Below are 11,580 nucleotides of genomic sequence, written 5' to 3' on the forward strand. Positions count from 1 at the left end.
TATCTGGGGACAGAAGGGGAAACAGGAAGGGGAACTTTGACGATGACATCACTCAAATAATAGAGCACTCCTTATATTTTGTGTTTTTAATTTTTTTCCTATGATACAGTTTTTGAGTATTGTAATATTGTCTTTGTACAGATCTTCCGTTTTGATCCTCAGTTTTGGATTCCCTCTATAACTTTATTCTTTTGGATTTTTTTAAGTGCTAGTTCTATCAACTCATTTAAGATGGGTCTGCCTGCTCGTTCACATATAACTTATTTTCTTAGCATTTGTTGGGTCTGTTTCCATATCAGCTTGTTCACATGTTCACTATAACCAAGGTGCATGCTACCAGTATGGAAAAGTATATTCTTAAAGTTGATGATTTGCATATATTCAGAGAGAATCATGAGCATATATGAAAATAAGCATTATATCCTAGTGCACATTAGTATAGCAGGGGTTAAATCACAAAAAGGCTTATGAGTTTTTCATTTTTCTTAGCAAGCTGTAAACCACCAATATTTCATAAGTCAAAGTCAGGTATGTAGAGAGAAGCTGACAGGCAACACCCCCACACCACCCTTTTCTATGCAGTGAACGTGAGCCGAGGACTAGAGATAATGGCAAGAACTGGACGGGTTCGAAGTGGGGAGAGGGCCTGTCAAGTTGGCATGATGGATAGAATAGAGTGGTACGCTAATTATGTTGGGAAATATTGGTGTAACTAATTAGAGGAAGGAAGTTCGGAGTCAGATAGGGGTGACATAAGCTGAGTGAGGTAAACTCTTGATAAGAACTGTAATAAAAGTAAGGTAGCCCCATTGCTTTTTGCTAAATTCACCTGAACTGACGCTGTATGTGCATTAAACAATAAAGCTTGATTCGCTGTCTATCCAGAGACTCAGAGTGCCTTCTTTGGGCTAAGGTACCCATCTCTGTTTTGACACCAAGCCATACTACAGTCCACTAGCTATGAATTTCATGCAGGTAAAATAGCATCAACAGGTTTCACACTTATGCCTTTGTGGGTGAATCTTGGCAGTGCACACCTAATAGAATTGTTCTATTCACTTTCAAAAATCCATTGGTTCAAACTGTAATGAGAATTTGGTAATATGAGTGGAATTTTCATTCATTTCCATTATTGGCATTTAGTGTATAGAACCAGTATGGAATCCATAACTATAAGATATATTATATGGAACAAGAGAAATATTTTTGAACAAAATAATCTTTTCTTTTACCTGCAGATTAAATACTATGTTCATTGGGATATATCCCACTTTCTAAAACTACCTATTTTATCTGCTACAAAAGGCATTACTATTACAAAGACTACAGAATGAATAGCAATTTTAAGATTACAGTTTATTATTGTTTATAAATCAACACGCCCCTTAAAACCATCTGGGAGAAAGATCTAATATTCACAATCATAGCCAATCAAAAAGTCACTCTATTAATACATTTCTTCTCAGTGTGCAACAGATAAAAAAATAATACATTTTAAAAATTTACACAGATAGTTATGTACCACTAGATCACACCTACATTGACAGTCAGTGAAAGCTCTCGATGGAATCTTTTGTGACATTGTAAGTAAACCATAAAGGTAAACTGCGCAGAGTGAGATTAAGAGATGGAAGAGCAGTTATGACTGGCAAGTAATTTTGTTTGAGTCTGTGATTCTAAAGAATATTTGAGATCCAGACAAAAGGTCAAAACCAGAAGTTCTCAGAAAATCCAAAATGACTAGACTCCAAAGTAAAAAATGAAAAGACAGGAAGGGACTTTTGCAGGTATAGAATGCTCACTGTTACAATAAAAAAAGAACTTGCTAGTTTCCTTTTTATTTCTCTCTCATGCTATCACATGTCTGCATCACAATTATCACAGTTCAGCCCCAGATATGGAAGTATATGGGTAATGGCATACTGCACAGAAAAGTTGGGGCCTGGGATGTAGCTCAGACTCCATTCTGGACAAAAAAAACCTCCATAAGCTCATGCTTTTCAAACCAAAACTTACTACAGACAGGATGACTGTTTATACTATAAAAACAAAGGCCTATGCACTGTTTAGGTTCAGATCTGGTTAGTGTCCTCTTCTGGAGTTATTCTTTATAGAACAAACATCCTGAAAAGCAATACAATTGGTTTTGTTACAGCTCCCTCTTACCGGTAAGAATGCTTAACTTGCTGAAATGGAAGAACCCCATAATCTTCAGAGAGTTAGGAAACTTAAATTTATATAATTTTTTCTCTACTCCAAACAAGAGTACTCACAAGTTTATAATTGTCAGTGATTTTGATTGCTTTTTAACCCATTCATGGATTGTTGTCAAGTTTCAAATTGATTTATTCATCCATTTTCCAACCTAAAGTACTCAGGCTAAGACAGAGATTTCTTTGGAGCAAGGCAGCGCCCAATTTTAAATGGTACACCAGTCCATTGCAGAGCATGCTGCTGCACACATCCACACTCATTCCAATTAGTTAGATAATTTGGAAATCAAACTCTTAAGCTTAGTTTGTGAAAGGAAAAATCAAAGAATACTTTCAGAGATAGAAGAATATGCAAACACACAAAGATGTTAAAACAAACTAGGATTTGAGCTCAATCAACTGAAGTTGTGACACAGTTATCACTATAGGCCACCATGCTATCCTAGTTCAATGTCTTGTGAACTTATTCAAGAATACTTAAAAAAACATACAAATGGAGTTTTCCACCTACATTTACATTCACATTTTTTCCTATTTTATGTAACAATGCTTACTCATGAATCGACTGTGCTTTTATTGGAAGTACTAATATGAATAATATTGTTATGACAATTATATTGCCATCAACAGTCATTTAATTATGAAGATATTGTAATATCTGATTGTGCTCTACTTTGTATAGGACAAGATATTCTAGATTAACATTTCCAGGTGTGGACAATGGTGCTTCAGACTCCCCTCTGTTTGTAGATGACAACTTGTCTCATTATTGTTATTGTGCCAGAAATTCATGCAAAAGTTTAAGAATGCTCACAAATCAAAACATGAATAACAATAAAAAGGAAGGTTCTACAAATGCAAGAGAGAGAGAGGTATTATGGTCATGAGAAATACCTAACAGAAAGAGAAAGCGAGGAAATTGACATATAACCTCTTAGAAACAGGTCTGCTTTATCTCTTAGCAAGACTAAGACTACATACATTTTACTTTGAAGAATTTGAAGAAAGACTTTTTTTTTTTTAAATGAAAATGTTGGATATCTCGTTAAGGTTATCAACATCTTCCCTTGTAAATGCTATAATGAGCCCCTATGTCAAAGTGATAAACTTCACTGAAACAAAAAAAAATAAAATAAAAATACTAATCAGTTTGAGCATCTTTGGATTAATATTTCAATTTATCAGTATTCTTTATGCTGTTAACTAGATGAAAGTCATGGAGAGCTTGAACCTTTTCCAGCAGCAAACAGCGTAAGGCAGAACTCCCTCCTGAAGGGATACCAGATCATTACAGGACATAATTAGACATAGCCTCACACTCACACATACCAGAAGCAATTTTATTATATAAATCACTTGCATTTACCAAATACTGTTCAATGTATACTGAATACAGACTGCAAATGTTTCCAGAATCATAAGCTATAGACAAAATTGTACTGAAAGCACAGATATTACTATAGAACTCTTTCAAAAGATAATAAAAATTGACAAAAAAGAATGCAGTATCATTTGTTTTCAGAAAATGTACTGAATGCTGATGTTGCACATGCCTCAGATGTTTTATTTTATGGACATTATGAAATAATTTTATAATTTTTATACTATTTTGAAATAGTATTTACATTAAATACCATATCATTTTTTCTTTCAACTATTCTATTGAGCTAATAGTTACACTGCATTACATTTTTTTCAGGTTAAACTTTTCATAATAACTATAGTACATGACACTGTGATACACTAAAATAATTGTTTTAATTTGTGATGTAATTTTTATGTTATTTTAATGATCGAAAAATACAATAAAAATTAAATTAATAAAAAGCATGTTTGCTCTGAAAAGAAAGTTATAGCATATAACACCTTTGAATAACGAGACTTCTTTCAAAAGCAAAGATTGCTGGGGCTCATTTTGAATTAAAGCTTAAGAGCTTTCAGTAAATGGTGTGTAAAGCATGAAATATTTAGGTTAGAGACAATAACTAACTGTGAAAGCGATAAACAAAGAGAGTAACAAAACAAAATAAAATCAGTCAACAAACATGGTCATTAATATCAGTATGTTTTGATATTAAGAATTTAGATTTTTATCTTGATAATGTCATGTTTCCTGTGAATCTTTGTAATGTTTTTGAGGCTGATCTTTTTTGGGGGGCAATTTGCTTTTTAGCTGTTGAATTAATATTACAAGCAATTAATTAATAAAAATATTCTGTAAATAAACAGTAGTGATCATGCTATTATTTAAATAACAGTTTTTTGTTTTAAAGGTTAAGTTAAAATATATATTTCATTAACAAAAATTCATGGAAACAACATTGCTAACCTTACTTTTTCATAAGTACAAAAATATTCTTACCTGTAAATGTGAAAAAGCAAACTTGAGCATTTTAGAAAGCATTAAGTTCAATAATTCTTAATGAGAAAATTTGCATCCTGGTAATATTAAAATGCCTCACTGCTTGGAACTCAGCTGGAATCCCAGGTAAAAATCAGTTTAAACACCACCATACCAGATGTACAGTATTTAATCTAAAGACTTTAATCGTCTTTTAAAGGCACACTCATTCAGTATTCAGAGAGGAACCCAAAAGTGAGAAATGACTGTGTGAGTACTGGATACAAGTCAGCTATGCAAATATTTAGCATATTCTGTGATATTTTGTGACATGTTTGTGTGACCTTTTTTTCTTGAAGTTAGAACAGAATTTTGCTTATGACTTTAGTAAAGATTAATTAGAATTTCTACATATAGTAAGAAAGCATATTTGAATCTATTTTCTGTTTATTCTTACTCATATTTGAATGAGCATAAGGAAAATAGCACCCTTGTGTGAAATTCCAGCAAACTGTTGTTTTCCCTACCAGAAGAGAGCACCGGCAAATCACAATGAATCTTTGTTAATACATCTAATGCAACTACTAAAAATTGCATTTTATTTGCATGATATTTGTGATCCATCTGAAAGGTAGTAAAAGTTGTGCATGGATTAAGATTTAATACAGGATGACATTTTAACTCAGTACTACATAAGTGTATACTGTATTACCATAATCTGCCATCCACAAAAACATTTTTGACTTACATAGTAAATGATGAAACATTCAGTCAGGTCCATAAGTATTTGGACAGTGACACAAATTTCATAATTTTGGCTCCGCACACTACCACAATGAATTTCAAACAAGATGTGACTGAAGCATAGAATTTCAGCTTTAATTCAAGGGGTTTAACAAAAATATTGTATAAGCTGTTCAGAAAAGACAAACATTTTTATATATGGTCCCCTTTTTACAAGGAATCAAAGGTATTTGAAGAACCTAAAAATCATAAATATAATAACCATTTTCAATATTTGGTTGAAAATCCTTTACATTCAATGACTGCCTGAAGTCTGGAAGCCATGTCTGTCTCCAAGTGATGGGTTTTCACCCTAGCGATACCTTTGCCAGTCCTTTACTACAGCTGTCTTCAGTTGCTGCTTGTTTATTAGACTTGAAGATAAAACTAATTGCAGAAAGTGAAATGCACATACAGTTGGGTTGAGGTCAGTTGATTGACTTAGCCTTTGAAGAATATTCCTCTACGTTGCGTTGAAGAGCACTCAGTTTGCTTTCGCTGTATGTTTTGGCGCATTGTTCATCTGTATGGTGAAACATTATCCTATCAGATTTGCAGCTTTGGCTGATTCTGAGCAGATAGTATAGCCCTATATACTTCAGAATTCATCCTGCTTTTTCTGCCAGCAGTCAAATAATCAATAAATACTAGTGACAGACTTCCATTTGCAGCCATGCATGATCATGCCATAAATCTTTTAACAGATCATGTAGTATTCATTGAATCATGACCCATTTCTTCTCTTCACCATATTCTTCTCTTTCCACCATTCTGGTATATGTTGATCTTAGTTTCCTTCGTCCAAAGAAAATTGTTCCAGAACTGGACAAGCTTTTAAAAATTGTTTTCTGGCAAACTGTGATCTGTCCTTCCTATGCTTGAGGTGTACCAGAGATTTGCACCTTGTGGTAAACCCTCTAGGCTTTTACTTTTGTAGACTTTGGCAATGATAAGTCAACCTCCCGGACAGTGTTCTTGGTGTGGCTAAATGTTGTGAAGGGGTTCTTCTTCACCAAGGACAAAATTCTGCAATCATCCAGCACAGTTGTCGTCTGTGGCTTTCCAGCGTACTGGTGCCGATAATTAAGAATAAGGGGGATGTGCAGGACTGTAGTAACTACAGGGGGATACAATTGATGAGCCACAGCATGAAGTTATGGGAAAGAGTAGAGGAAGCTAGGTTAAGAAGTGAGGTGATGATTAGTGAGTAGCAGTATGGTTTCATGCCAAGAAAGAGCACCACAGATGCGATGTTTGCTCTCAGGGTGTTGATGGAGAAGTATAGAGAAGGCCAGAAGGAGTTGCATTGCGTCTTTGTGGACCTGGAGAAAGCATATGACAGGGTGCCTCAAGAGGAGCTGTGGTATTGTATGAGGAAGTCGGGAGTGGCAGAGAAGTATGTAAGAGTTGTACAGGATATGTATGCGGGAAGTGTGGCAGTGGTGAGGTCTGCAGTAGGAGTGACGGATGCATTCAAGGTGGAGGTGGGATTACATCAGGGATCAGCTCTGAGCCCTTTCTTATTTGCAATGGTGATGGACAGGTTGACAGGCGAGATTAGGCAGGAGTACTATGATGTTTGCTGATAACATTGTGATCTGTAGCGATAGTAGGGAGCAGGTTGAGGAGACCCTGGAGAGGTGGAGATATGCTCTAGAGCAGCATTTCCCAAACTATGGGTCGCGACCCACTGGTGGGTCGCGAGCGAATATTGAGTGGGCCCTGAAACATAAGACGATATTCCGACCGATCGGGCTAACAGCCGGACGTCTTTTGTTTTTGTGACATTCTTTATCGCCTTGTGTTGTGTTCGTTAGCGTACGCCCTTATAATCTTTTTTAAAAACAATTATCAACGTTTGAATATAATAATGGAAAAGTGGTTGAAACGGATAGCAAAAACTACATCGCCGCCGCCGGTTGATTGTGATGAAAAGACAGAAGATGTTCTTATAAATGACAAAAGTGGCACTGAGGCTGACTTCCAAGCTCCCTCAACGAGTTCGCATGAATCGAAACGACGGAAAGTTGTAAGAAAATATGACCCTGAATATCTAAAACTAGGATTCACTTGGAATCATGATACGATAGATCCGCGTCCTCAATGCGTGATTTGCTACGAAATATTAGCGAACGAAAGTATGCGCCCAAGTAAGTTGACGCATCATATAGAAACGAAGCATTCCCATTTTACGAATAAGCCAGTAGATTTTTTTCAAAGAAAATTGTTGGATATGAAATCTTCAAAAAATATTGTTTCACATTTCATTAATATTAATGAAAATGCTGTATATGCCTCGTACCTCATTAGCTTAAGGATCGCCAGAGCAGGAAAGCCTCATACCATTGGCGAAGATTTAGTGTTACCATCGATTAAAGATGCTGTTGGAGCAATGTTTGGAGAAAAAGAAGTAAAGGAAATCGAGCGCATACCACTGTCCAATAATACTGTTGCACGACGAATCGACGAAATGGCTGAATGGGCAGAGGACGAATTAATCCGGAGGGTAGTTTGTAGTAAATATTATACGCTACAACTAGATGAGTCTACTGACGTGCAAGGCCTATCTCAACTACTTGTTTTTGTGCGTTATATAAGGCAAAACGACGCGCATGAAGATATCTTGTTCTGCAAGCCAATTAGTCGTGGAACGGCCGAGGAAATTTTCAATGTAATTGATTCCTATATAAAAGAGAAGGTTTACAGTGGAAGAACTGTTTCGGTATATGCACTGACGGTGCGCGGGCTATGTGCGGGAAAAATAGCAGTGTCGTTACAAGAGTTCTTAAACAAAGCCCTGTGCTTTGTGGACACACTGTAGCCTTCACAGAGAAGCACTGGTTTCAAAAGCATTACCTAATGATTTCAAAACAGTACTAAATACAGCTGTGAAAATTGTAAATTATATTAAAACAAAACCCTTACAAGCACGTTTATTTCAAAAGCTGTGTGAAGAAATGGGTAGTCTTCATACATCTCTTCTTCTGCATACGGAGGTACGTTGGTTATCCAGGGGGAAAGTACTGACACGATTAGTGGAATTACGCAATGAAGTTACAATTTACTTGGAAGGAAAAACTGAATATATTGAATCTCTACTGGACAAAGAATTCATTCTCAAGCTCACATACTTGGCGGATATTTTTTCGAAATTAAACGAACTCAATTTGTATTTGCAAGGTTCAAACGAATCAGACATTTTTGCAGTCCACGATAGAATTCGGGCGTTTATGAAAAAGCTTATGTTGTGGAGAAGTTGTATTGAGGATGGCAAGTATGATTGTTTTGAAACTCTTGAAACTTTTATTATAGAAAACCAAGTGCAGCCAAAGACGAACGTACTGTCTGCAATTTCCACTCATTTATCATTGTTAAAAAATAACTTTGATGCCTATTTCGGGGAAGAGATGAAAAAGCTCGACTCGTTGAATTGGATTTGTAACCCATTTCAAGACCGCCTACCAAGTAGTATGTCAACAAAAGCAAGTGAAGAACTCAATGATTTATCAGAAGATACGTCACTGAAAAATAGTTTCAATCGCAAGCAGTTAACGAAATTCTGGCTCTCAGTTGCTGGGAACTATCCTTGCCTGTTTGATGAAGCTATAAAAGTCCTCCTCCCCTTCAGTACCTCATATCTATGTGAGGCCGGATTTTCGGCTATGATCAGCATTAAAACTAAATACCGAAATAAATTGGACGTATCAAACTCACTGCGATTAAAAGTAACTAAAATTGAAGTTGATGCTAAAGCTGTAATGACAAAAAAATAGGAAACAAATACACCCTTCTCATTGAAATAACAGTCCTTGTAGGTATTTAAGTAATAAAAAATTGTAACTTAAAGTTGTTTTTTTTTTCTTATTTGAAAAGTCCTTCATTCATATTGGTGACGCTTAAATTTCCATAGTGACTGTTTGTGAGCTAAAGTACAATATATGTTGTCTGTGATGATAACAAATTAATGTCAAATGAAAAAAATACTTTAAACAAAATAAACAGCCCGAACAAATAAGACACCATTAAGTAGTTCCGCGACTCGCTACTAGGGAATCTGAGCATTACCAATATTTTATGCCCCCTTTTTAAGACGGCTAAGAGGTGGGTCCCGAATTTGGCAGTTTTTGTTAGGTGGGTCGGAGCCCAGTCAACTTTGGGAACCACTGCTCTAGAGAGGAGAGGAATGAAGGTCAGTAGGAACAGAACAGAATACATGTGTGTAAATGAAAGGGAGGTCAGTGGAATGGTGAGGATGCAATGAGTAGAGTTAGCGAAGGTGGATGAGTTTAAATACTTGGGATCAACAGTAAAAAGTAATAGGGATTGTGGAAGAGAGGTGAAAAAGAGAGTGCAGGCAGTGGGAGTGGGTGGAGAAGAGTGTCAGGAGTGATTTGTGACAGACGGATATCAGCAAGAGTGAAAGGGAAGGTCTACAGGAAGGTAGTGAGACCAGCTATGTTATATGGGTTGGAGATGGTGGCACTGACCAGAAAGCAGGAGGCAGAGCTGGAGGTGGCAGAGTTAAAGATGCTAAGATTTTCATTGGGTGTGACGAGGATGGACAGGTTTAGAAATGAGTACATTAGAGGGTCAGCTCAAGTTGGATGGTTAGGAAACAAAGTCAGAGAGGCGAGATTGCGTTGGTTTGGACATGTGCAGAGGAGAGATGCTGAGTATATTGGGAGAAGGATGCTTAGAGCTGCCAGGCAAGAGAAAAAGAGGAAGGCATAAGAGAAGGTTTATGGATGTGGTGAGAGAGGACATGCAGGTGATGGGTGTGACAGAGCAAGATGTAGAGGACAGGAAGATATGGAACAAGAGGACCCGCTGTGGCAACCCCTAATGGGAGCAGCCGAAAGAAGAAAAAGAAGAAGATACAACATTTAATCATAGTGGATTGAATTTGGCTTATTTGAAAGTCATCAACAGAAGAAGACTTTAATGTCAATGTGAAAACAGGTCTCTGTAATTTTATCAAAATTACCAATATAATACACAAAATACTTGATCACATACTGTAAGTTTTTGCCCCCTTCAAGTTAGTATTTAGCAGATGCACCTCTTGCAGCAGTGCCAGAATTAAGTCTGTTTGAATAGGTCTCTCCATAGGACTTCCAGGGACTACAACAAAGAAGTTTCCCTGCAGCATGATGCTACTAACACAGTTATTCATGGTGGAAATGGTATGTTTTTTGAAAGTGTAGTGTTTGGGTTACATCAAACATGGCAAGTTTGACCTTAGACTATAGAACCTTCTACAAGATGACCTCGAAGTTTCTCTTGTGGCTTCTGGCAGACTCTACCTGAAATGTTGTGTCTTTTTTTAATCTAATTAGTGGCTTTCTCTTTGCTACTCTCCCATATATCTGGAACTGGTGAAGCCCTTGATCAAACCAGATCACTTAGTTTTTGTGGATGGCCTACTCTAGTTAGATTTATAGCTTTGACATACTGCTTCCATTTATTAATGTTTGATTTACTGTGATTGTACCCTAAGGACCCAGTGACTTGGATATTTTCTTGCATCAATCTCCTGACTTGTCTTATTCCAACACCTTTGAGCACAATACGATTCTGAGAAAAGCACCATTCACAATGGCTACAATGATGCCACAGAATATCAGGAGATCCATTTACCTATGATTATTTCTCCAGTAAACACCACTCAAACGTATATACATACCTTTATTTTAGTTTTAGAAAATCATTCCTTGCACAGTTTTCACAATTGTATTAAATTAACTGAACTCTATGTCCCTTTTCCAGGAGTATTTTTTTTCATGAGCTTTGCTAGGAATGCAAATATCCCTTTGGGGATTAATAAAACATATTGTGAATGTAAATTTGCCTAACACATTAAAGATAATGAGCAAAACAAATTAGATATTTTGGGCTGGAATTTACAGAATTGGAAAGCAAGCTGTAGATGAAGGTAATGGAAATGTACCTCAAAAACACAATGCAAAAACAATTGGAATCTATACTAATAAAAGGCAAAGTCCTCACTCACTCACTCACTCACTCACTCACTCACTCACTCACTCACTGACTGACTGACTCACTCATCACTAATTCTCCAACTTCCCGTGTAGGTGGAAGGCTGAAATTTGGCAGGCTCATTCCTTACAGCTTACTTAGAAAAGTTAGGCAGGTTTCATTTCGAAATTCAAAGCGTAATGGTCATAACTGGAACATATTTTTTGTCCATACACTGTAATGGAGGAGGCGGAGTCACGTATCGCG

At 36.5% G+C, this 11,580-nt stretch overlaps 1 pseudogene; it reads left to right on the forward strand.

Annotated features, from left to right (window-relative positions):
• Nucleotides 1-7,207: 7,207 nt before the first annotated feature.
• Nucleotides 7,208-11,189, forward strand: LOC127527480 (zinc finger BED domain-containing protein 5-like; annotated as a pseudogene).
• The last annotated feature ends 391 nt before the right edge of the window (nucleotides 11,190-11,580 follow it).

This window comes from Erpetoichthys calabaricus, chromosome 1 (assembly GCF_900747795.2).
Source record: "Erpetoichthys calabaricus chromosome 1, fErpCal1.3, whole genome shotgun sequence".
NCBI lineage: Eukaryota > Metazoa > Chordata > Cladistia > Polypteriformes > Polypteridae > Erpetoichthys > Erpetoichthys calabaricus.